Below are 27,450 nucleotides of genomic sequence, written 5' to 3'. Positions count from 1 at the left end.
ATCATCTAAAGATCACAAAAGGCTTCACAACAATTGAGAAACAGTGACGTGATGGAGTCCAAATTCTAAATATAGATACAATATGATTCAATTCAATTATAATACTATTTCCAGGACTTATTAGATGATAGCACTGAATTCACTCCAATTTTGATTAACTGATATTTACTCCAATAAAGAGACATTACAATTTGATTCAGTCTGATTATAAAAAATATATAATGTTCTTCAATCCCAATACAATACCAATGCTTTTTCTAGTAATTCCACAAATTGGCCTATAAAGAAAAAAATTTTAAACGATTTTCTAAAGAAGACGCTAACAATTGTTAAAGCCCACAAGTCACATCAAGTCTGACTTCTCATTCTTTAGTTCTATCCTTTAGTTCCTCTTGTCCATTAAAGTCCCGATTCAACCTTTTCTTTCTTTGGAAGTCTCTTGTGTGTTTGACAATTCCTGTCCCCTATTTCCTTTGTCTGCTTTGTCTTTTTGACGTCGTCAGTCTGAACGGGTCCCGAGTGTGTTTCACTGGTATCTAGACAACCTCCTCAAGCGACACCTTCAAAGAAAAGAATCCCTTTTCCCTCCTCGCTCGCCTTCATGTCGACTTCACGATGTCTGATGGCATTTCGGGGGTTCACTGGAGACCAAGGCGAGCTGAGACATTTAGTTATTTTAGGGAGCATTGGGTTAAGCCAGACTGCTATGTTATTCTATACGCTACTCTTTCGAATTAAAATACAGCTCAGCCCATGTTTATGAATATATTGCATTGAATTGCATTACAAAATATTTATTAGCATTGCACCAAGGGTGTAATTTTCAAACATTTTGAGTAACCATGGTAATAGAAAAAAAAAGTCCCCCAGACACATTGCGGCATGTGGCTAGTTATGAGCAATGGGAGAGGAAAATGCCAGTGCTTCTGTATTGTTTTCACCTGACTGTGATGGTACAGCCGCAGGGCGCTTTTTGTTTTGCACGTTAATGGGAACCATTTTTGCATTCAGTCCTGTTTTCGTTGAGCGGAGTATGCGGCTGTGCTGTTAGACTCTAGTATGCCTCGCACTGTGGAGAAACTAGTGAGACAACAGAACGGGACAAAAAAAACATTGAACCAATTTTACTCCACTATATGTGTTTTCGCGCCAGAGGAATAACTTATACTGAAGTGAGTTTTACAGCCATAACTTTTTAATATGATACATTTCATGTTTTAACATGATGAGTTTGATGTTTTAAGGTGATCATGTCAAAAGTCTGATGTTCACATTCTGTTAAACAAAAGGAGGCAATTCCTGCTGGTCATTTTAAAGCTTGAATCATGTTTTCAGTAATCTTTGGGCTGTCATTTGGGCTGTTGATTTCATTTAAAACATACAAAGAAGGCACACATACTGTTCATACATTCAGTACAGGTATACAAGACTCTTCCCATGACTTCAACCACAAGGAATTTCTTGGTTTTGTGTTGGTCAAAACAGCACGGTGGGCGAGTGGTTAAATTGTCTGCCTCATAGTTTGAAGATCAAGAGTTCAATCTCGGGCTCTGGCCTTCCTGCGTGGAGTTTGCATGTTCTCCTCTCGCCTCTGTGGGTTTTCACTGTGTACTCTGGTTTCCTCCTGCATTCCAAAAACATGCATAGTAGGCAAATTGACCACTTAAATTTTTCCATAATGCCTAGATATGAGCGTGTGCGTGCTTTGATTGTACGTCTATGTGTGCCTTGCAATTAGCTGGCAACCAGTTCATGGTGTGCCCCACCTACTGCCCATAATTAGTTAACTGAGCTCCAGCACTCTTACGACCCTCGTGAGGATAATCGGCACTGAAGGTGAATGAACTGCATTACTTAACATTGGAGAGAAATCCCAATTTACCATGAAAGTTATCATACTAAAAAATGGAATAACGACTGACTAACCCCCCCCCCTTTGTTTGGTAGCAACTTGACACATTGTATACATCAGTATAGGTAGTAAAATTCTGCATTTGAGCTATGGTTATTTGTATTTTAATCAGAGAATATTTTTTCCATTTCTGAATGTAATGTATGTTGGGGTTGTTAGGGTATGTTAGCTCAGGGTTATGATTATGATACTACAGTTTTTGTTATACTTTTTGTCCCTGGTTTTATTTTGCCTTTCTTGTTCTGCTATTCATAGTCAGGTCAGCACTGTAAATAAATAGCTGCTTTCCATTGAAATACATGATTAAAACAAGGATAGGTGAAATAAAATACAGTAGATGAAAAGACATATACAGTGGGGCAAATAAGTATTTAATCAACCACCAATTGTGTAAGTTCTCCTACTTGAAAAGATTAGAGAGCCCTGTAATTGTCAACATGGGTAAACCTCAACCATGAGAGACAGAATGTGGAAAAAAAACCAGAAAATTACATTGTTTGATTTTTAAAGAATTTATTTCCAAATTAGAGTGGAAAATAAGTATTTGGTCAACAAACAAGCAAGGTTTCTGGTTGTCAAAGACGTCTTCTTCTATTAACGAGGTCTAACGAGGCTCCACTCGTTACCTGTATTAATGGCACCTGTTTTAACTCATTATCGGTATAAAAGACACCTGTCCACAATTTTAGTCAGTCACACTCCAAACTCCACTATGGGCAAGACCTAAGAGCTGCCGAAGGACACCAGAGACAAAATTTGTAAATTTTTTCAAAATTGTAGACCTGCACCAGGCTGGGAAGACTGAATCTGCAAGAGGTAAAACGCTTGGTGTAAAGAAATCAACTGTGGGAGCAATTATTAGAAAATGGAAGACATACAAGACCACTGATAATCTCCCTCGATCTGGGGCTCCATGCAAGATCTTACCCCGTGGCGTCAAAATGATAACAAGAACGGGGAGCAAAAATCCCAGAACCACACGGGGGGACCTAGTGAATGACCTACAGAGAGCTGGGACCACAGTAACAAAGGCTACTATCAGTAACACAATGCGCCGCCAGGGACTCAAATCATGCACTGCCAGAAATGTCCCCCTGCTGAAGATAGTACACGTCCAGGCCCGTCTGCAGTTCGCTCGAGAGCATTTGGATGATCCAGAAGAGGACTGGGAGAATGTGTTATGGTCAGATTAAACCAAAATAGAACTTTTTGGTAGAAACACAGGTTGTCGTGTTTGGAGGAGAAAAAATACTGAATTGCATTCGAAGAACACCATACCCCCTGTGAAGCATGGGGGTGGAAACATCATGCTTTGGGGCTGTTTTTCTGCAAAGGGACAAGGATGACTGATCTGTGCAAAGGAAAGAATGAATGGGGCCATGTATCGAGAGATTTTGAGTGAAAATCTCCTTCCATCAGCAAGGGCATTGAAGATGAGACCTGGCTGAGTCTTTTAGCATGACAATGATCCCAAGCACACAGCTTGCACATAGTTTTGTAAGAAGTATTTCAAGGTCCTGGAGTGGCCTAGCAAGTCTCCAGGTCTCAACCCCATAGAAAATCTGCGGAGGGAGTTGAAAGTCTGTGTTGCCCAACGATAGCCCCAAAACATCACTGCTCTAGAGGAGATCTGCATGGACGAATGGGCCAAAATACCAGCAACAGTGTGTAAAGAGCTTATGAAGACTTACAGAAAACGTTTGGCCTCCGCTATTGCCAACAAGGGGCACATAACAAAGTACTGAGATGAACTTTTGGTATTGACTAAATACCTATTTTCCACCATGATTTGCAAATAAATTCTTTAAAAATCAAACAATGTGATTTTCTGTTGTTTTTTTTTTTTTCACATTCTGTCTCTCATAGTTGAGGTTTACCCACTTTGACAATTACAGGCCTCTCTAATATTTTCAAGCTGAAACTTGCACAATTAGTAGTTGATTAAATACTTATTTGCCTCACTGTATTATGTACACATTTCCCAGTATCATATGACTAGCTTATCCTGCCTGACAGTCAGCTTGAATCTGTAAGCGCTGAACAAACTCTTAGTTAGCTTTGTAAGATGTCCATTTTGTTTGGGCTAAGGTTACAATAGTTCAATGCAAGGATTTGTATCCACAAGTGATGCCTTGGTGTATCTGCATGAAATATCTATAGTGATGTTGAACTGTGTTGGTGCATTTGCAAGGACACACTTCCATATACAGTATGAATACGCTATTTCCGCCAAAGGTCAACATCTAAAAGGATTGACATTTGTGCAATATGTTGTGACGCCACACTGAATGAAGGCAAAGACAGGCCAGGTCAAATGCTTGGAATGATGCTAGAACCTGTTTGGGATGCTAAAGGAACATTTATTAGTTTCCTTGCCATCAGATGAAGGACTATCAAAAAATACAGGTACAACGTACCCGACTTACGTGATTTCGACTTTACGACACTAGAGTCTCGTCCGGCATTTTGTCTCCAGTCATTTTTTTTTTTGGTGGTAATAGTTGTGTAAATGGTACCTTATTGCATTGACTTCATAATTCTATTAACCAGACAGATTCCCCAGACACCTTTTGTAGGGGGCCGTCCTACACTCCACTTCAGTTATTTGCAGTCGGTCTTAGTTCTTCTTAAACACATGCAGCGACCCAACGCCAGATTTAAGTTGAAAAAGTACTAAAGCTGTACCGCATACAAACAGGAAGGATTGTCTCGGGAGTGATTTGTTGGAGGATTCAAGGTAATTATTATATTTTTCGTACCATGCATGCATTTTAAAACTTAGAAACTGAGAAATTAGCCGCTACAGCACTGGCATTATACTTCGCAATATTTACGTAAAATAAATACCAACTACCCGTTTTTTTGCTTTTAACCAAGAATCAAGACTGTTTTACGTCCATATCTATAAAGAATTCAGGGATTTAAGCATGTATTCACAAGAATTTAAACGTAAAAAGCTCTTTGTCTGTGTTTCCACTCGGTCAACCTCGACGGAGATAGGCCCCCTATGAATCGGCCCCCCGCCCTGTGTCCTGTCAATACATTATGAAGTCTATGCTTATTGTACCTCACAGTATCTTACATTTTACTTTATTTTATGAATATGACTGTTCAGCCCTTTGGTGAAATGTGTATTTGATTATAACGTTGAATTTTGTTTTGAGATGCGTGCCGCAGGAAGCGTAGAGCAGGAAGTACTTCCGCACGTGAGCACGTAGCCACGAAGAAGAAAGTATTTGCTCCCACAAAGAAGCTACGCAGCCAAGTGAGAGAGGGAAGGAAAAGATTACAGTTTAGCTCACTGTCTAGCTAGCTCCAATATCTTGGCGAGGATAGTACAATGACATATAATACATGTTTTTGGATGTAGTTATTTTGAAATGTAGGGGATATTTAGGGGTACTTATAGGGTTCATTCTGATTTATGCGGAAATTCGTTCGTAACCTGGGCCTACTTGTTACACCTGATTTCAGTTTATTTTATTGTATTCGCCAAAATACATCATGTTCCAGTGATTTTTCGATCATAACAACCAATAGTATCACGATGGTACAAAGTTATCACAATGTTTTGCAGTGATGCTAAAAGTTTCATGATAAACCCATATAACAATATTTGCCTTAGATGCTACTCTAAATCGTGAACTTAGTGCAATTTTTCTACGATACTGATTCGTTTTCAAACAATACCGATAGTATCAGGACACATGCATCCAACCTCTACAACAACACTTGCTGGAGCCTATCCCAACTGACGAAGGGCATCCAGTCAATTGATTGAAGGCCTGCCTGTCAATCGCAGGGCTCAAAGCAGAGATGGACAACCATCCATACTAACACTTGCACTCCAGCTGAGGGATAACTGAGGGGTAACTGATCCCACGATGCCTGCACAGAAGTCAAGTGAATGTCCCACTACACCGTGACTTCACGACACATTAAGCCAATATTTTCCCAACGCGATATGATACACTATCCGCAATAGTGTTTAAAAGATAGTGACTGAATTCTTATAAACTATTACTGCAACCAGTTTTCAAAGATAACATGGCATCGCAGTAGAATATTATGAAAAAAAAGAATCCCACTGTTTCTAAATAGTAGCTAAACCTTACTTCTTTTTAACTGTGTCCATTGCAGCAGAGTTTCCCATTCAGTCTTTATCTCATTTATTTTTCTGTTTCTCTCGGGGCCACACAGACTGAGTTTCGTGTAGTGGCAAGAGATAACGACACACAAACCTACACACACATACGCCCATAAAACTGCAGTGTTTGTTTTGTGGGAGCTCAAAAGGAAAAAGCTTACCAAGCCCCACGGTCCGCATGAGATCAGGATGAATGATACTCTGCAATCCACCAGTTTATATACATACACACGCACACCCCTTCGATAAGATTTAACTGAACTTGTTGGAGCGAGCACACAACACAGCACACACCATCTTTGATGGCTCATGCCACCACCACCACCACTAAAAACAAATGTACTGCATCTCGGAGTTTTTTTTTGTTTGTTTGTTTTGTTTTGTTTTTGAAAAGGACATCAAAATCAACTGTCATGCACAGAGCACAACAAGAAATGTGTGTTGTTGCGCTTTGTGGATAGTCATGTCATTTCAGGTTTTTAGCAAATTTTAGTTAGTGAGCAAATTAGTAATTTCATCCAAATTTTTCTGTTCGGGCAAGTCAACTCAAGTGGTATCAAAAGGTTTTCTCTAGTCAAATCTGACAGTCTGGATTAGATTAACCATGTGCACAAAATATCACACTTTACCTCTCATTCAGGGGTGAAAGTGACTAAAATTTCTTGCCGTAACTCCCTGACATGAAGGTTGCAACGGAGCCAGAATGTTTTATAATTTTTTATTTATTTTTATTTTTTTGGGGGGGGGGTCAAACCTCTTAAAACCACTGAAATGCAAAGAAAACTGCTTTTAGCAAAGTTATACAGGTAGTCCCCGGGTTACTTTATGACACGTGTCTCGTCCGCTGTTTTTTCTCCAGTCGTTTTTTTTTTTTTTAATGTCGCGTTACAGTGTCTCGTCCGCTTTTGTTTGAGCTCAAAATATGATTACATTTGTATTCAAGGTTGTTTTGATGAAACCAGGCAAAAAACAATGGCTATATATGCAAAGTTTGACATTCAAACATAAAAAACAGAAACTTCAAATCAAGATATGCATTTAGTTAAGAAGACAATACAGATCAAGATACAGTATTGGGATTTGAAAACATCTAAGAAAAACATTGTAAAATTCAAAGCAACCCAACTTGATGCATGATTTTTTGCCACAGTAACTTGTTGGACACCTAATGAATTCTTCCTATATTTATTTCTTTACTAACTTGCCTTTTCATAATGCACAAATGATTGCTATTTCTGTTCTTTTTTACTGTATTTAAAGCTAAACTCAAACTACATGATTTATTTGTTTGTCGCCTAAGGCTAATCGCATTCTTTGTGAATGGGCACGGACAATGGAGTTCGCTGTGTTTGATTTTGTCACCATGTCTTCACCTACACCTAGCAAAGTGGGTGGGGCTCAGTTCGTGGGCATGCGGAACTGAGGTACACAAGTGTGGGACACAGGTTCACAGGCACAACAAGCTGCCGGCCTCCAGACTCACAGAAAAAAAGCACACCAAACAAGTTAGACCATTGGTCAGTATTTTGCAACAAATTTTAGGAACATGTAGGACATATCACATTATGTGGCAAGACAGGCTGGATTTCTCACATGCCAGACTTTCTGTGTTGTGGCTATGAGGCATCCTAGACACCAGATTGGCACTCTATGAATGTTACGCTACACGAGGTGACCAACACCTCTGAATTCGAGACAGTCAATGTTTTGCCACAATTTGTCTGTCAGGCCAAAATCGGGCTACAATCCTGTTGTCTGAGTTTTTTTTTTTTTTTTTTGTTTAGAAATGTTTTACCTGTTGACATAGGAGGTGTTAACATGGCGCATAATCAAATAAGCATTTTTTTCCTTTACAGAAACAGCGAAATTTTCTGAAATTCAAATCGAGGTCGAAGATGAAGATGATTATGATGGTTTATAATAGTGTCCAGTGAGGAAAAGTTAGCTGCAGATTTAGACCGTGGAGAACTTCAAATAGCTTGCAATCTAGCCATATTATTATTTGTTGTTGCTGCTGAGCTACCGCCGTGCAGAGTGCTGTTGATTATTCGTGTGCAATTTATTTGAGTGTCGTGAAAAGTGCGTGTTAAACCGAGGCTTGTTGGACCTTTCAGTTTTCAAATGTGTTTGTGTCTCATCATTGCGCCGTATAGCTTTGGGGATTTACATTTACATTTTTTTTCCAATACAAAAACTCCAACACACACTGTAGGTGAAATACAGTAGGTCTTTGTATTGGCCTAGTAGTAGTAGTACATAAACTATCCAACACGCGTGTGTACTGCCATTGTGCACACCTTGTATGTAGAACAAGCGCGAGCATGACAAAGGAAACGGCTGTTTTTGGATGGGAAAAACAAAATAACATCCTCAGCATACCCTGCTGTGAGTGACATCCAGCACCCCTGGAAATAATAATCTAGGCAAAAATAAATCGGAGGAACAACAAATCTGTCATAAAGTGAATTTAAGTCACCATAATTAGACGTTGGATGTTTACGGTAAGCTTTGAGCCGGAGGACACATGCTAAGTTAATGTGTACCTCTAACCACGTCTAATTGATAAAGCTCTGACCAGATAGGGCTGGTAAAAATGACAAAAGGATAATGAAAGGCCCATAAACCAATAGTGTGCTCAAACCTGAATAATTCATCAAGCCAGAGGCGTACCTATATTTACGCGCGTCGATTAATCAAACGGGTCGGGGGCTTGATTAACACCTCAATTAGGAATTCAACCAGGATTGTCTTCTTTGATGAACGTCAAGCTTCTCACGTTATAGTTGATTTCTAGCTTGATGGAAACGAATGCTAATATAAGCAAATTTATGCCGTAAAAATGCTTTCATGTGTTATGGCTAATATTTCAAAATCAGACTCAACAGCAGATACACTATGTTGATATTAATGTAACATTTTTCCATTGATACTGATTGTGTTATGATATAATGCTAGTCAATATTTTTTTACAATAGTGATTTTAAATTAGTTTAATATTACTACTTTTGTGATATTTTATCCATGATATCTATACTGTCAAGCAATGTTTTCATAATGACAACAATTTTATCACAATACAATATTACAGTAATATTTTTACATTAATACTGATTGCAATACTGTTCTGACATTTGAAATACAATGCAATATAAGCATAAAGTAAGTCTTCAACTATATCAATGGCATTAATATACAAAACTTGATACTACCACCCAATGTCTCTGATCCGGCGGCGCACAGCCAGAAGCAACCACACAACATCTCTGCTCTGGCAGCACCAGAGCTGCGGTCGCCATCCCATGTCTCGACTGCTCCGGTGCAAGCACAGCAGCTGCCATCCCACGCCTTGACTGCTCCAGCGGCGCAAGGCCAATGGCTGTCATTCCACATCTCAACTGCTCTTGCAGACCGGAGCCTACCAAGGCTGGGCGGGCACACACACCAGACCAGCCCTAATGGGCCTCATCACCCATGTTGCATTGGTGTACTGTGTGTGTTTTCCTTGTACTGCTTGATTGCCAAATGAAGCTTCCTTTGAAACTTTCGAAAAAATTGGTTCGGCAAACGGTTCATTACTCAAGGCTTTATGTACACAAAACGCCATCAGGTGGCCAAAACCTTCTATTTCATTTGAACTGTCTGTGATTACCGCTTGGCTTGTACAGCGACAATCAACATAGGAAATAATCAGGGTAATGTTTTTTGTTTTTACTAATGTGGGAGTAAAGCTCATGAAAATCTATTAATGTAAAACACAAAAAAACTGCACAATAGAGTCAGTGTTTAAATAAATCCAGTGGGAGACGTGATGATTGTTATAATTTATGGATTGTTTTCAAACCTACTTATGAATGCTGCAATGAAAAATGGTACACATATGGGACATTGTGACATCATTTATTCATATTGAAAGAAGTATATTTTTCAACAGTGCTGGGACCCAACCTAGTTCTCTTTTTTGGGATACAATTTCACCAGCTTGGGAAAACAGAATGAACTGAGGAGGCAGGGGTGCACAAGTGTGTTAAAGCAAACTTATTAATTATGTACACGCACTTATTTTACAGCTATGGATTACAAGTATCTTGTTGGGACACACCAGATCAAAATGTTGCCATACAACTTTATGTGGATCCTACATGCTTATATACACCCGTGGTCAAAAGTTTTGAGACAGTTTCTTACTCTACTGAACAGTGAATTGTCTCATGTCTTTTGACCAAACCATTTCTTCCAAAATCCCACTCCAAATTTAAAATGCTTCCCCCACGTTCTGGAGCTTCGGCGCAGTACGTCCCATCACCAGTTATCGGTTTATTTGAGACTTTCACATTTATTTGCACTTTTATAGTTTTGTAGGTACTTTAGTTTTGGACTTGTTTGTTGTTTGGTTTCCTTGTTCCCTGGCGTTAGGGTTCCCTACTCATCCTGAACCCTAACACACAGAGAAACAACCATTTACTCATCTCCGCTGCTACGGACAATTTACATTTTACAATTTACAGTTTACTTTTCAATTTTGGACGTTTTTCTGTTCTGTACTCTGGTCTGAACTACCGTTCCTCTCACCTTTGTGCAGAAAAATGTATATATATATATATATATATATGGGTCCATCAGCGTGAGCAAAAAAAAAAAAAAAAAAAAAAGAGCACCTCACAATTTTTATAATCAGCCATCTTAGTCTGTTAACACTCTTCTGGTTCTTTTTGTCCAATTTCATCAGCCCGCTCCCCAAACGCCAGGCCTTCTCTATCATCTCATTCTATTTAACCTCACACTCGCTTGTCTTTGACTCAAGGGACCCCTAATACATCCCCCTTTCTTGTAATCTAATAAGACACCTCCCAACTCCTTTTCTTTTCCAACTTCTTGCCCCCTAAGACTAGTCCCATTGAGGAACTCCTTTTCAGTGCTAGCACATATCTTTGGCAACTAACTAGCATGCAAACTGCTAACATTGCTTGAAAAATAAAATTAGAGTAATTTTTATTGCTTAGAAAATATAGTAAGTTTTGGTTTAGACATGTAGGACAATTTAGGTGTGAATATCAAAGCTGACGTACTGTACAAAAGCCACCATGCATGAATGATGTTAGGCTTTTTAGGGACAATATTTAAGTTGACATGCACATTAAACCAGTTATAAACATTTTCTTAGCCAGACGTTTTGAAATTGGTTTGGAAGTTTAACTTTCTGGCAGGAAAATATCCATAATAAAAATAAAATGCACATGAATTATCATTGCTTTTGGCTTTTTCCGCTGCTTAAAAATTATTTAATATCAGCGCAAAGCTCGCCATGTGTTTTGGAATTTGGCAGGGCAATCTGCGCCAAGAAAGATGTACCGCTCTATTAAGGCTGTGTCCTTGCCAATACACCAGGCACAAGCGGCAATTTTGCTGGCTGAAAGTCTGACTTTTTTCATGCCACTGAATAGGTGGTGTAAGTTCCAGTTTAAGCTAGACCGCTGGGTCCCGAAGTGTTTTAAATCAAAAGCCTGCCATACCCAAGATTTTCAGCGGCGCATTCCCCCATTCACTTGCATTATAAAATGCTCAAATTCACTATCAATATAAACATGTTGAAAGCCTGAACAAACAAAACTTGCAATTAGACCTTATGGCAAAATCATTGCTTAATGACAATTGTAAAGGGGTGCGAACTCATTATACCACCTTTGTTAAGTAGAAATCGTTTTTTAAAAAAATGTCAAAATGCAAGACTATCGGGGCCATGCATTCCACTGCTGCGAAAGTCCCACTGTCTACTCTTAATTTTTCTGAACAATGCTTACAATTTTAGGGAGGCGATCAGAAGTCATAAATGAGCCATTTCTTTTCAGTTTTTTATTAACGTCTGAACATAATGTACAATCTTAAACACAGCGTAGCTTTATGAGGACGTGATAAACTCTATTTAGCCCCCCAATACCCCATAAATGGGTTTGTCACTACCCGATTGCGAGAAGCTGCCTGATTGTGATGAATTGCTACTGTACTTGCACCAAACTTGCGTCATTGTATCTCAAGCGCTATAGACATATTTCTGTTAGATTCCGCAATAGAAATACATTATTTTAAACCGGTATGGCATTTGAGGGACACATGATATGTACAATCCATTTGCATACATGAAAACCTTATTTAATGCTAAAAAACTTTTTTGTATAATGTATCAGCCAGCCACTTCTCACATTGATCCTCTACATGTGTGAAATGTGTCTCTTCCTCTTGAGCTGTGAGGGCACTATAGTTATTCAGAGAGTTTTACTCAAGTAAGAGTAGCGTTACTTCAAAATAATATTACTCAAGTAAGAATAAATAGTAATCCAAAAAATGTACTCAAGTGCAAGTAAAAAAGTATCCAGTGAAGTAATGAGTCACATTTTGAGTAACTTTTATGTTTTATGTGTTTCTAGCGACATATTTTAATACAAGAGAACAATTGTGATTTATTAGAGCCTACATGTCTTTAAAATCGAGGATCACTTTAAAGACGCGTGATCAAACAGGCTTGCGTGATCATAGAACAGCAAAGATGCGTCTGATTGGTGAAATGGAGTTATGTGATTATTGTTGCGACGTCACATTAGTGAAATAAGTAGCGCTATTCTTGGCAATAGCATCGCTAGCAAAAAACAAATACATAAATGTAATATGTAAAATAAAGAGGGAAAATGTATCGACTCTTGTGTAGCCCAAAGTAGCGGAGTAAGAATAGTGTTTTTTTTTTCCCTCACAAATCTACTCAAATAAAAGTAAAAAGTATGGCTGAGTAAAACTACTCTTAGAAGTACATTTTTCCCAAAATGTTACTCAGGTAACTGTAAAGGAGTACATGTAAAGCGTTACTACCCACCACTGTAGTTATTAATACAAAAAATTCAGACATATGACATTATACTTCAACCCTCTTGCTGACTGGATGAAGAATAATTCATTTCAATGTCTGAATTATTGCGTATATAATTATAAAGCCATCAGGGATTGAGAGGATGTGATGCAGGTTTCGCGCATGTACAGGACTAACAGGGCTTTACCAATACAGCTGACATGGCGCCACCCTGAACAGATAAGCAGAGAGAAAAATGGGGGCTGCCTAAAGGGTGACATCAACAAGGAATTATCCAATTTTTTATTTTATTTTATTTTTTTTTATACATTCGATAGTAGTAACTCAAAACGTGCAAGTGGGGACCAAAATCTTTTTTTCATTTCCGAAATACTACATTATGCAATGCTATGCTATACAGATAGGATAGCATTGCTATGCTATTCATTATTTTCTATTATATACAGTATATACAGTATATATTTTATATACACAACAATTTTAATCCTCATTTGATTGCAAACCTAAGATGTATTTATATCTATGTCTATATGTCTATATCTATCCCTATGGACTCCGAAATGGCTGGGCGTATTTTGACAAAATTTCACACAGTTGTACTTCATGTGTCGGGATTGTCCTTAGATGGGATTGATCTCTGTAGACCTCCATTTAGTGGATAAAATTAGTTAAAAACTCCAAAAATTAGCATAGAAAATGCAACCTGGCTTTAGTGGCAATAGCGGCATCTTTTGGGGAAAAGACACGTCTGTTGCAATTGCAATATTGCAGTTGGCTTCAAAACGTTATGGTTTCATGTACAAATTTGTGCTATAATGATACATTGTGGCTTTGAGTACTCCACAACAAGACAATGGATTTAAAAAAAAAAAAAGTACAATTTTCCCAATAGGGTATTCATTTCAGCTGGATATCTTAATCTCTATGTAGCAGGTAGGTGTAAACCACCACTTGTTTTCATTTTGGGCTGATGCCACTAATTAGCCCATCAGCAGGTAGAACCCTCCTAGTTATGGACTGTTGTATCTTGACCTCCCCATTACTCTTTGATGTCAAGGTCTGCCGCATCAAATCGTCTCACTTACACTCCTGTCAGCTGTCAGCCTGGGTAAGGTAGCATCTGTGGCCCCAAAGGTTGGAGTTTGTAAGTTAAAATGCGTCTATCGCTTCGCCCACTGTAGTGACGACGACGAAAAGTAAACATCTTCTGCTGCCGCTGTCAAAACATATGTGTCATGCCTGGCGTTTTACACCAGTGTGAGGTAACCAATATGCACGTACGTCCTGCCTCATGTAGGATCTATACTTCTGATCAGTATGTATGGAATGATTAAATGGACTTTTCGACCATTGGGTTGATTTGAATAAAGTTTAAAATTTGCTTTCTTTTTGTTGTGATGCGGTCGCTGTCGAGACACTGGTGCTTTACTTCACTTTGTTGTGATCTACTCGACTAACGTTTTTTTTTCGGACTATAAGTCGCAGTTTTTTTCATAGTTTGGGTGGGGGTCCGACTTATACTATGTAGCGATTTATGTGTGAAATTATTAACACATTATTATATCATTTCACATGTTATTTTGGTATTTTGGTGTATATGTGTTTTTTTTTCCTCTTCATTGGGCATTTTATGGCTGGTGTGACTTATACTCAGGTGCGACTTATAGTCCGAAAAATATGGTAATTATGCCGGTACCACGCGAACGGCACCCCTTGGGCTGGAGGCTTGTAGCGGTGGCCTGGTGTCCGAGCGGTGGCCAGCCCTCGAGTGCCGTGAACATAAGCTTTATTGTTCTGGTTTGCTTTTAGTTAGTTAGTTGTAGGGGCCGTTTACATGATTACTCTCCGAGAATATGAAAAATTGCAATTGCATTTTCGTCTCCATTTAAACAATGTCGCAATTCCGCATGAAAACGATGTAGTTTTCATGCCAGGCCCTAGGGGGCAGTGCAGATTTACAGGGCGACAGATAATGATGCACTTTGACCCCACCAAGCTCCCTCGGCCCGGAAAAAAATTTGCCCGCCCACTCGAAGCAATGTCATTTTTCTTGTGCTCAAAAAGGTACAAAAATTGAAACGTTCAACATATTTAATTTAAAAATATTATTAAAACAGTAAATTAAAGCCTACATTCCGCCATATTTGCTGTTTTTAATATTTAGTAGCACCGCTGCGCACGCCCAATGTGACATGTACGAGTGCTGACGTTAACGGCGTGGTCTCGTGCCGCAGGAGCCTTTGATATGCATGCCAAGAAAGCCCCCCTTAAATCCCCGCAATCGGATTCTTCCACTTTGGAGGCAGGATTCAGAATTTTTCGTCTTCGCCTTCAGTCTTCTCCGACACCATATGCACGTGAGGCGAGTCCGCTACTCAGTCATTGCGTCTTTGTGTCACAGAGTCGCCATGTAAACTGCCCTGTAGTGTAGTCCCTGCCCTGTGGGTCTATTCTCCCCTGTGGTGAGGACTTTCGTTTTGTTTAACGTTGGGAAAATAAAGAATTTTTAGAACCTTGCTCTCTTTGTAACACAAACCTTGGCTAGTTTACCAGTATTTGTTTCCCTGGTGGAAACCCAGCTTGGTGTTGTCCGACGGGTATGAAATAATTTCAAACTTCCCTTTGTGTTCCCAGACACAGTTGTACTTTATGTGTCTGTGACTGTTCTAAGATGGGTTTGATCTGTGTAGGCCTCCATTTAGTGCGGGAAAATTCATTCGAAACTCAAAAAATTAGCACAGAAAACACCAATTTTTACTTTTACACCAGAGCAACCTTGGCAAATTCTGCTCGATAAAGCCATCCACCATATATAGAAGAAAAAAATCATGGAAGCCCTGATTTCGAGGTTTCATATGTGTCGATTTAACAAAACTTGGCCCCAAAACCCAGCACAAGTAGTACGCCAGGCCATACAGCTAGACCAATATACGTACACAATACAATTTTCACATTTCGTGGTCTGCATATCTCTAGTTCTTCATGTACTTCTCTGTGTGTGGGTGTGTGTGCTCGTGGGGGTGGAGGGAGGCATGTGTGCGAGTAAGAGAAAGTCACAAAGCAAGTACAATTAAATCCAGACAGGCACATATGTTTTCTCCAATAAAGTGTGTGTGGACTGCAGATAGGGAGCTTCATTAATATTGGTCATTAACAAGCCTTGAGGACACACACACGTGCACCCACACACATACTCTTAAATGAGGCACCAAATGGACTATTCCTTATTCAATTCTACTCTGGTCCTTTGGAACGCATTCTTCCATGTCCTATACATCGTCATCCATGTGTTGTGTTCAAGGTATGAGTACGAAAGGGAAACTAAGACATAGAAGGACAAGTTTAAAAAGTAAATGGTAGAAAAGTTCACCTCTTTTCTCTTTGTTTTCTTTAAAACGGCAATAGCTTGACAAATTGAATGAAGTTGTAATATTATTGTATCAGTTTAATATTAATAGCTTTATTCAATCCTGTTAGGGAGAAGGTCAAACAATTATTTCTATTATTATTTTATTGACGTTTCAAACTATTCTGTAATGTTCTAATGATAACATGTACAGTGGGGAGAACAAGTATTTGATACGCTGCCGATTTTGCTGGTTTTCCCACTTGCAAGCCATGTAGAGGTCTGTAATTTTTATCATAAGTTCTCTTCAACTGTGAGGGACGGAATTTAATACAAAAATCCAGAAAATCACATTGTATAATTTTTAAATAATAAATTAGTATTTAACTGCATGAAATAAGTATTTGATACATTACCAACTAGTAAATATTTCGGCTCTTAGTTCTTTTTAAGAACCCCTCCTGTTCTCCATTCATTACCGGAAGTAACTGCACTTGTTTGAACTTGTTACCTGTATAAAAGACACCTGTTCACATACTCAAACAAACAAACTCCAACCTCTCCACAATTGGCCAAGACCAAAGAGCTGTGTAAGGACATCAGGGATAAAATAATAGACCTGCACAAGGCTGGGATGGGCTACAGGAAAATAAGCAAGCAGCTTGGTGAGAAGGTAACAACTGTTGGAGCGATTATTAGAAAATTGAAGAAGTTCAAGTTGACGGTCAATCTGCCTCGTTCTGGGGCTCCATGCAAGATCTCACCTCGTGGGGCATCACTGATCATGAGGAAGGTGAGGGATCAGCCCAGAACTACACGGCAGGACCTGGTCAATGACCTGAAGAGAGCTGGAACCATAGTCTCGGAAAAAAACATCGGAAACACATTACGCCGTCATGGATTAAAATCCTACAGCGCACGCAAGGTCCCGCTGCTGAAGCCAGTGCATGTCCAGACACATCTGATGTTTGCCACTGACCATCTGGATGATCCAGAGGAGCAATGGGAGAAGGTCATGTGGTCGGATGAGACCAAAATGGAACTTTTTGGTCTAAACTCGGCTCGTCGTGTTTGGAGGAAAAAGAAGGATGAGTACAACCCCAAGAACACCATCCCAACCGTAAAACATGGAGGAGGAAATATCATTTTTTTTGGGCTGCTTCCCTGCCAAGGGTACAGGATGACTGCACCGTATTGAGGGGAGGATGGATAGGGCTATGTATCGCCAGATCTTGGCTGACAACCTCCTTCCTTCAGTGAGAGCCCTGAAGATGGGTCGTGGCTGGGTCTTCCAGCATGACAACGACCCAAAGCACACAGCCAAGGCAACTAAAGAGTGGCTCCGTAAGAAGCATCTTAAGGTGCTGGAGTGGCCTAGCCAGATCCTAACCAGATCTGAACCCGATAGAAAATCTATGGAGGGAGCTGAAAGTCCGTGTTGCCCGGCAGCAGCCCCGAAACCTGAAGGCTCTGGAGAAGATCTGTATGGAGGAGTGGGCCAAAATCCCTGCTGCTGTGTGTGCAAACCTTGTCAAGGACTACAGGAAACGTTTGGTATCTGTAATAGCAAACAAAGGTTTCTGTACCAAATATTAAGTTCGATTTTTGTGATGTATCAAATACTTATTTCATGCAATTAAATGCAAATTTATTATTTAAAAATCATACAACGTGATTTTCTGTTTTTTTTGTATTAGATTCCGTCCCTCACAGTTGAAGAGAACTTATGATACAAATTACAGACCTCTACATGCTTTGCAAGTGGGAAAACCAGCAAAATCGGCAGTGTATCAAATACTTGTTCTCCCCATTGTATTGAACTGTTATAGGGTTTTATGTACACTTATTTATATTATATATAAACAAAAAAGTGTTAAAAATGGGGGAGAGGGCGTTACACAACTTTGCGGTTTTTCACTTTCTGCGGTTGGTTCTGGCTCTTTTTTATAGTGATAAGTGAGGGATCACTGTATACAGTATTCTATTTGTTCTACCCGTTTTTTCCAACACAAACTAGAACCCTTCTTTGAGCCCTGACCCAAAAATTATCCAACATGAGTGGGAGGATCTAAAACGTGCTTTCTGGAGTGTACACTCTTAAAACCTGCTAACATGTTTTCTAATTACGTTTTCATATGAAATTGTTGTTTCTTTGTCAGTTTGCCTGGTCTGTTTTTGTCATTTAAACATTCACACTGCTTGTGAATAAAATGGCCATCCAAGTAGATCAGGGCATGGTTCAAGTGTCGCCATGGTGACAGATGCTACGCAAGATACTGGTTTCCATGGCGCCGAGCCCAGCCTGCTTTCCTTCCAGTCTGCTTTGACGCCAGTGCTCAAATGTACAAAACGTGGTTATGAGAGCAACAAAGCCCACAGAGAGTGTTAAAATCAGCGTGACACATTTTGCAAAGACAGCATGAAAACATATGAGTCAGAGGAAGGCAGAACTTTGTCAGACATGAAGGCGTGTAGAGTTTTGGTTTTTTATTTCGAGTTTCAAATTAGGGTTTAAAGACAAGGACAAGATTTGTCAGTTAGGCCTTCAAAATCTGAAGGGTTTCAAATCAAGATTTGGAATCAGGATTTGACACAAGAAATGGTTCAAGTTAAAAATTGGGGTTTAGAAAACAAGTTTAGGGCTTGACATAAGAATGTTGAAACATGTTTAGGGTTTCAAATTGGGGTCTTTGATAATTTTTCAAATTCAGGTTTGAACGAAATGTCAGATTTGTAGTCAAATGTCAGATTTTTAGAAGTAGGGTTTGAAGCCTATATTTTTTTTGAGTTTCACACTGGGATTACGGTTTCAAATTTGAGTTTGAGACACGAGATAAAATTATGATTCATTCTAGGGTTATGTTGCAAGTTAGTTGGTGAGACCCAAGTTCAGGTGTAAAATTCAGGTCAGGAATGATGTCTAAGATCCGAGACCAGCATTCTAAACAATGATTCAGGTGGTTGGCGGCACATTCCTCTCCCCTCTCTGCCTTGGTGTCCTCCTTGGGCCCTGTTTACCGGCTGGGTGCTGGTGGGGCGGCGGGGTGTTGCCCCCTCCGGGTGGGAGTCCTCTCCTGCCCCGGGCCTAGTGGGCCATGTGGGTCCGCTGTGGGCTCCGTCGGGCGAGGGGTTGCGGCAGTGGCTTTCGGGTCAGGATGGGTGGGTGGTGGTGAGGGCGGGCGTTGGGGAGTGGGGGCGCATCTCCTTTTCCTTTCTCTGAGGGCTGTTTGATGGGGGCATAGATGACCCAGTGGACTGCCCTGAGTCATGGGGGGATAGTGGCCGTGCCGCACTAGCTCTCATCCCTGGATTGGCGGGGTGGTGCCGGGACCCCCTGGCAGCCCCCGTGCAGCATTTCCATTTTTCTGCATGACTATCACATGTCGAAGTAGATCCACACATCACCTGGTGCAACTAGGCACATTTAGGTAAATGAGATTGTCGGTGCCAGGATTAGCGATCAAGTAGCATAGAATAGGATGTCAACCTATCAACACTTGCAGGTGATTTTCATAATACTGTGTTCCCAACCCCTCATTGCCGGAATTGTGTACGCCCAACCCTGCCTAATCACGTTTATTTTCGACTAGCCTTCCCTCCTTTTTTCCCTTGGTTACCACCCCATAACGCACACATACAGGTACAGTGTCCATGGGTAAATATAATTAGACTACGATAGCACCACTATGTTTTTAGGTAGCATAGATGTTTAATGATGCATTTTGTTGTTTGTTCTTTCCCTCTTCTGTCTGATTTCTTTCTCTCTGTCCCCCCCCAAAACCCTTCCTGTCCACTTCCTTCCCCTAATACATAAAAGAAAAAGAACAAACACAATGAGAGTATATCAAACTCCCATATGACATATTAAAACTGTTCAGTCTATAAGGACACTCAGATTCCCATTTGCTGTGGCTAAATAGCTGAACAGGACAGGTAAAACCAACAACAACAAAAAAAGATTTAGGTGGTTGAAAATCATTATATTTGTTTTAAATGATAACCAAGGCTTGAAACCTCAATTTATAATCACGACCCTGTCTCTAAATACAAATTTTAAACCCAAACTCCAGTTGAAACTCTGTTTTGAAGCATTAAATCAGCCTTGAAAGCAATACCTTAGTTTGAATTATACTAATATTTTAACATCAGAAGCATTTATATGATTGCACTCTCAACCGCTTGAGGCCAGTTACAGTGTGGCTGATTAAAGTTTGTCATTATTCACATATTCCCACGCATTACGCCGCACTCATACCTCTACTAGAGCCGCCCACCCCTCTCAAGCAACCTTCTCCTCCCAAGTGAGCCCTCCTCTGTCACGACCCTGTTCCTCTAGAGGCCGGCGCTCTTGGATTGGGTCACTGCTTTCGGGCTGACTAATTGGCTGCTTGGCATGGCAGATGACTTTTAATTTATTTGGACGGGCTTCTAATTGGAAGTCGTCAGAATGCAACCAATTTTTACCACCAGCTCAACTCTGGGTCGGGGAAAAAGACGATTAAAAAAAAGTGAAGAAAAGAAGTATCAGGTGGGATTTCAATCTCTAAAGGGCAGCGAGTTATTATGCTACTGGAGAGGCAGCCAATTATACGGCTTCACCTGTAGAATATACATCGTAAAAGTTACTTTTAACTTTCATAGTTGAAAGTAAGTATTTTAAAGTCTGGGTTAGGGTTTAGACCAGGGGTGCCCAAGTCTGGTCCTCGAGAGCCCCTATCCAGCTTGTTTTCCATGTCTCCCTCCTTTAAGACACCTGAATCAAATAATCAGCCCATCAGCAAGCTCTGTAGGAGCTTGATAATAATCCTAATTATTTGATTGCGGGAGAGCCGACAGGGGGCACCGTCACAAGAAATCAGTCAAAATTCTACTTTTTAAATTTTTTTTTATTTATTTATTTTATTTCCATAATTCCACCTTTAAATTGTTCATTAGGAAAGTCAATGGATTTTTGCCCAAAAATATGATGACCTATTTTTGCCGGCAGCTATGAGCAGTCACGTTTGGGTCTGTTTGTAATGTAAAACTGCACGCCAATGATTATAGGAAGAGAGAGAGAGAGTTCACTGCTACAATGAGGTGTAGTTGCTGAATCAATAATATTTACGCGAGAGTGAGGTTTCTTGAATCACGTGTGTTGTTAGATCCTCTCTGCCTCCATCAGAGGTGAGTAAATGAGGCCAATTGTGTTATCTGTTGATGAGACATTACTACTTAGCATGGAGCACTAAGCTAGTTAGCGACTATGGTAATCAGTGTCATAAGCGTCCGTTTGTATTGTGTTTTGGAGAAGCACATTAGCACTTGAGTTATTGTTAGATAGTAAAATTGTCTCATTTCTTTTGATAAAGAAACCACACTCATTAACCTATTTACATAACAGCTCAAAGTCACTCAAAGTTCCATTCAAACTGTAAACTGTCAAACGAGAGTGTGCTTTGAAATTGGATTTGGATTGTATTGATGGACAACTGTCCATTACTGTCTGCTGCCTCCTTATCCGATTTTGTTGTTTAGTTTGTTTGAAGAAAATGAGTCATTGAGACAATTTAGATCAGTGCTTTGCCCACAACAACAACAAAAAAAAATGTCAATCAGCCGCACTTTTTTTTTATTTGAATGAACAGGACTTTTATTATTTATCAGAACCTTTATTAAAAACCTTAACAAGTCGTACGTACTTAAAACAGTACAGCTGTAGACTACAGTTAAGTCAGGAGCTGTAATTAAAATATATTTTTGAAGGAACCTGTCATTCATTTTGTCTTCATTAATACTTAATAAGCCTAAACTTCAAGTGAAATTGTTAAGGTAATTGAAATAAGTGATTTATCTGATTAATTAATTAATCATCCAATTAATCGATTATAAATAATCGTATAATCGCTAGTTGCAGCCGTATCACTAACATACTAAAAAAGCAGCAAAGATGCCTTGAAAAAAAAGTGTATTAGAGCCAGTTGGGACGTGGGGTTTGTGTGGGCGCATGCGCCATTTTTCATTTCGCATACCCCAACAAGAATGGGTAGTTGGAGCCCAGGGCTGTTCGATTTTGCCTAACGAGAAAATCCTGATTATTCTCTCTCAAACCTGATTTTCTGATGTTGATTATGATTTCTTGGCAAAGTAAAAATAATGACAAATAAAGTATCCGGAATGTCTTCTACCGAAACTTTTTTTCTTTATTAGAACTGAAAGAGTCAGTGAATTTAACTCTGTTAATACACACAGCGCAATCCATTGGGATTAAGAGCATTTTATTTATACCACAGATTCCAGCTCTGTTTAAAGCGATAATGAAAGAAGAATGTGCATGTACCATTTGAAACTATATAAAACATGAGAATAAGTACCCAGTCAATCAGTCTGTTCACCAAATAGTCTGTTAGCAAGTCAGTCTGTCAACCAGCTAGCCAGCCTATTAATCAAGTCAGTCAGGTGAAGAAGGTAGGTAGCCAGGCTCATGGTGATGTGCTGTCACATTTCTCTCTGGTCTTTCTTACATAAATTAATGATAAGTGCAAAACTATCACTCAATGATAACACTATGCAATGTGGCAATCACCTCGTCTAAACAAACACAGATATGCACCCCAGTGAATGTAACTAGCAGAATGATGCCTTAGATTTAAGAGCACCTCATCTTTACAAAAGACATCAGGTCAAACACATCAATGGGCCAATGAACAATGTGCATATACAATTTTTTTTCAAATGACCTGTGCAACGTGGCATACTTTTTAATGCTTATGTAATCTACTAGCAGCAATCTTGACAGGAAAACGAGATAGAGGAACAGACACACACGCATACACTTTCATACTTATGGTATAGTGCAATGTATACTCAGCCAGACTTGGTGCTATATTACTCTCTGTCGTTGTGTTGTACATGAATGCGTGCAGATGAAGTAAATGAGGACGTGTTGAACGTTTCAAGGCTGTATGTTTTATTTGACAATACACCGCAATCCTTCTACATACACAACAATTCTTTAACTCTATAATAAGATAATACAGTTACTCTTGGCATTATGCAATTTGCGTCCAAAGTTGACTGGGCAAAAGTTGTTGTTCTTGTTGTTTAAGTTGGCGCGCTCTCTCTCGTGGGAGAAGGCGGAAATGTGGAAAAAAATATGGGGGCCTGGATAAACCAAAATAGTGCGGTTTTGAAAATCGAACTTACTGATTTGAAAATTTTAACATCATTTTAACCAGAAAAGTTGTTTTCGGTTCAAAATCGATGCATCGAACAGCCTCAGTTACGCCTGACTACAAAATACAATTGAAGCTCTTACCTTTGATTGATTCATTAAATTTCACATGAGATTTGTTTCCACCTTAACCCAGGCTTAGAAACTTTTAATGGAAACACTGACACTAGTTTTGAAACCCTGATGTTGGTTTTAGATTTCCATTTAGGTTTTGAAGATGGTGACGTCAGGTTTATATAACCTGCAGGCCTCATTGATTGTCTATGAAATCTTTAATGAAGTGTTCTTTTGCTAACATGATCCAAAGGAGTTTTTTTTTTTTTTTTTTTTTTTTTACAGAGCTGCTTGTCAAGGTTCAGGGTAGGGCGTGTAGGGTTTCAGGTTTACTGGGTTTGGTAGTCAGGTGTTCAATGCAAATGAGGCTGTCTGTATGCATAATACCTGAAGAACAATGAAGAGGACACCAGCGAGCCAACGTGTGGGTGAGGTTGTGCTGTTTATGCATGATGTGCTCTGAATGAAAATTGTGTGTGTGCATGTGGGTGTGTGTGAGTAAGCGTGTATCGACCACATTGCATTCACTGGCAGTAATGATCTCCTGACAAAGCACAACGCCATCTTGAAGCGGGTTATAAATGAAGACATGAGAAGAGGAAGTTAACCTCCCCTCCCTTCTTTGCATCCAAACAAAGATTGAAAACTCATTTCACGATGTGGTGGTCCGAACAAGCATCTCCATTGACTGCCTGAACGAACTGTCAAAAGGCAATTGATGTTATAAAGGAGAACATTCATTATTATTATTATTATTTTCATAATTATCTTATTTCATTCACTTTATTTTTCATCACAAATGTTGCAATTTCAACCAGTTTATCGAGACAATTTGTGTTGAAAATGCCCAGAATGTCCCTTTTAAGCTATTTTAGTTAGTCCTTAATGCGTGCCCCTGTAAACAGCTGGATTCTCATTAATCAATGTGGATGACTGAATCAAATTTAAATATTTCCTATTTGATAATAAAGTCTTCCCTCTGATTGGTCATGGGATGAATCAGTGTGTTGGAAGAAATTGTTTATATTATCAGTGTTACCTCGCGTATTGATCGTTTGATGTGGAGTGTCACATCACATTCTACGATTGGGAAGCAGGATAAGCATTAACGGACAAGCACACAGAGTGAACAGAATAAAACATGTAGAATATTTTTTATGCCCGGCAGACTTGCACATGACTAAAATGACACAAAGCTTCGCTATTGAATCCAAAATTGTACACAGTGTTAAGCATTTGCATTAACCATGGCAAAATGTATACAGTTTTATACTATATTTGCCCACACATTCATTGAACCAAGAAATGTGTACATTGTGTAAAGCTACTATTGCCTGTCAATCTTTCGAAATGGGCCTGAATGCAGTAAAGTCCTAGGTCTGAAATCAGTGTTGTTTGGTGTGTTGGTAGCCCTTTTAATTTTCATCTGTCTTTTGGACGAAAATTCATCATTAGTCATGATTTAGTCATTTCAAAACGTGTTAGTTTTAGTCAACAAAATCTAAGACAAATTTCATCTAGTTTTAGTCCAAAACTGCCGAAAATATTTTCATTTGTAAAATTCAATACTTTCAGCCAATAAATGAATAAATCTTCCAAGTATTTCAAATGAACATTGACAGACGAGCACATATTGTATGACAACGGCAACTTCGTGATGATAATACACACTCAGCAGGAAAACCGTACATTATTTTCATTTCAGTATACCCACCTGGATGCCACAAACTGGATGTAAAAAAAACTGTCCGAGAGTTTAAGATGACGTTCGCCCTGCTAAATGTTAAAGCTAACGGCAATGGGAATGCTATGCTAATGCTACGAGTTACATTTAGTGTGGGAGGCAAAATTGCATATTCTCTCTTGCCAAGATAAGAAAACAAATCTTACCATGCTTGAAGCACATCCTAGTATACCCGTGAGGACAGTCACATATTGTAAACATATAAGAGAACTATGTCACAATTTGTCATCCCGTCAGACGAAAACTGGCATCCGTCTTATGTTTAGGTCTCCCAAGCCATGTTTTTCTCTCATTATCGTCATGGAAAAAATTGTTCGTTGGCAAAATATTGTCGTTATCGTCATTGTCGATGAAAAAAATGTCTGAAATGCTTCCAGGCTTTCACAAAATAAAACATTTGATCACTTGAAGCTGTGTGCAACTCCCGTGGCCTTACATGAGGCATCAGTGTTGGAGGTCCTGAGAGCAGGAGCAACCTAAGGAGATCCACACCTCGCTGAATGACAGATAAATACAGGAACAGGTTGAGTGACAAAAAGTACTATAATAAAGTTCTTTTAATTGAACTGAAGACACAAGAAATGCGCACGCCTGTCTTTACGCATATACATATGGCACTTAGGTGACTTGAAGGTCCGCTCTGAGCCCCCCTAATTTGGCCAAATTTCAAAATTGTCCTATATGCATGTGTGATACATCATTGGAAAACATAAAATCATAAGTTTCTGGGGGAGGAAAATTTGATGTTTTATGGGCTAAACATGGTAATATAACAAGAGCCGTGATCAGAAATCGCAGACATCAAGGAGTGGTCGAGATTACCTTTATCATATATTTACCCTTTTAAAGGTTTTTTTTTTTTTCCAATTTTTCTTTGTTTGGGCCAATTATCTATCTTCTAAAATATCGGTGAAAATACGACAGTAACAGAAAAAAAATACAATTAAGTGATAGTTGTGTGACCTATTTTGAGACACTATTTTTTTTTCATTGTTTCAAGTTTAAAATATGCGAGTGAATATTTTTTTAAAGTTTTTTTTTTTTTTAACTAAATATTAGACATCAATTTATGATTTTAAGCTAAAAATTACAGAAATTTAAAATATAAATTAAAATATAATGACTTACTTTCTTACTCTGTTTCCGGTTAATCTTCATGGAAAGGTAACTAATACATTAAAATGCTGGTCCCAAAATGCTCAGGGACTCCTCCCAAAATAAACCGAAAGCATCATAAAGCGAGGTGTGACGTCATGTCTTCAAATCTGCGTGTTTGTAGATCTACTGTAAAATTAGGTTTTAGCTATAAATTGGAGTTCCATGTTAGACTTATGGTTTCAAGCTATTGTATAACATAAGGACTATGGCTTCAAATTAAGTGTTAGGCTGTCTAAATTTTATTTACGGTTTCAATCTAAGGTAAGGGTTTGAATATGAGCATCAAATATTGAGTAACGATTTAAAATCAGGTTAGTGTTTTAAGGTAGGGTTTCAAATTAGGGCCAATCGGGTCTCACTACTTCGCCATCCTTTTTCCTTCATCCTCACTTAAAGTCGAGGAAGTGTGGCTAACAGGGCGTGACGAGATGAGAAGAGATGGGGGAAGAGATTAAAGAGCAGGGTGTTGCTCGCACAAGACAGGAGAAACGAGTGATAGGAGAGGACAAGTGGAAGAGCAAAGCGATGTACGGTTGATCAAAGGAGGAGAACCAGTGACAGTGAATAGACACCACGCACACACACGCACCCACGTATGTGCATACATTGATGATGGGTCAGTGGCTCACATCTGGCTTTCCATCCCACCAAGCCTCACTCGTTACGTTGGTTGGAATCGCTTCCTGGCCGAACCTCAATCATTCTATCCAAAGCGTTTTGTGCCTTTCAAGTGTTTTTTCGCAAGAGTTGTTATCCTGTTGGGGGGGGGGGGAGTCCGAGAGCCATTGAAGTTAAAACGCTAACGTCTGTTTTTCTTAACAAAACACATTTGGGTCTTCAATGAAACCAACATCTTGAAAGATTAAAAGGGAGTTTTCAGCTTACCTCATGTAAATGGTTTCCTTAAAGCAATGGACAGCGCTTAGTGTGAATGAAAAGTATGTACTGGACTGTCTCAGAAAATTAGAATACACAATATTCTAATTTTTTGAGACAGTCCTGTGTATATATACAGGACTG

General features: G+C 39.3%; 1 protein-coding gene and 1 long non-coding RNA gene across 4 annotated transcripts in view; one reads left to right on the top strand and one right to left on the bottom strand.

Annotated features, from left to right (window-relative positions):
- LOC130921038 (protein phosphatase 1 regulatory subunit 29-like) overlaps positions 1-27,450 on the top strand; it is a 253,135-nt gene that overhangs the window by 115,132 nt on the left and 110,553 nt on the right. The gene's annotated exons all lie outside the window — the stretch shown is intronic.
- Positions 864-26,679, bottom strand: LOC130921039 (uncharacterized). Its single transcript, XR_009064277.1, has 3 exons — positions 26,401-26,679; positions 25,709-25,768; positions 864-1,624 (listed from the first exon to the last, which is right to left on the bottom strand). It is a non-coding gene; the product is annotated as an uncharacterized LOC130921039 (long non-coding RNA).

This window comes from Corythoichthys intestinalis, chromosome 8 (assembly GCF_030265065.1).
Source record: "Corythoichthys intestinalis isolate RoL2023-P3 chromosome 8, ASM3026506v1, whole genome shotgun sequence".
In the NCBI taxonomy this organism is placed as follows: Eukaryota; Metazoa; Chordata; class Actinopteri; order Syngnathiformes; family Syngnathidae; genus Corythoichthys; species Corythoichthys intestinalis.
The sequence above is the reverse complement of the archived record's forward strand: the minus strand, read 5'-3'. Positions and strand labels throughout refer to the sequence as shown.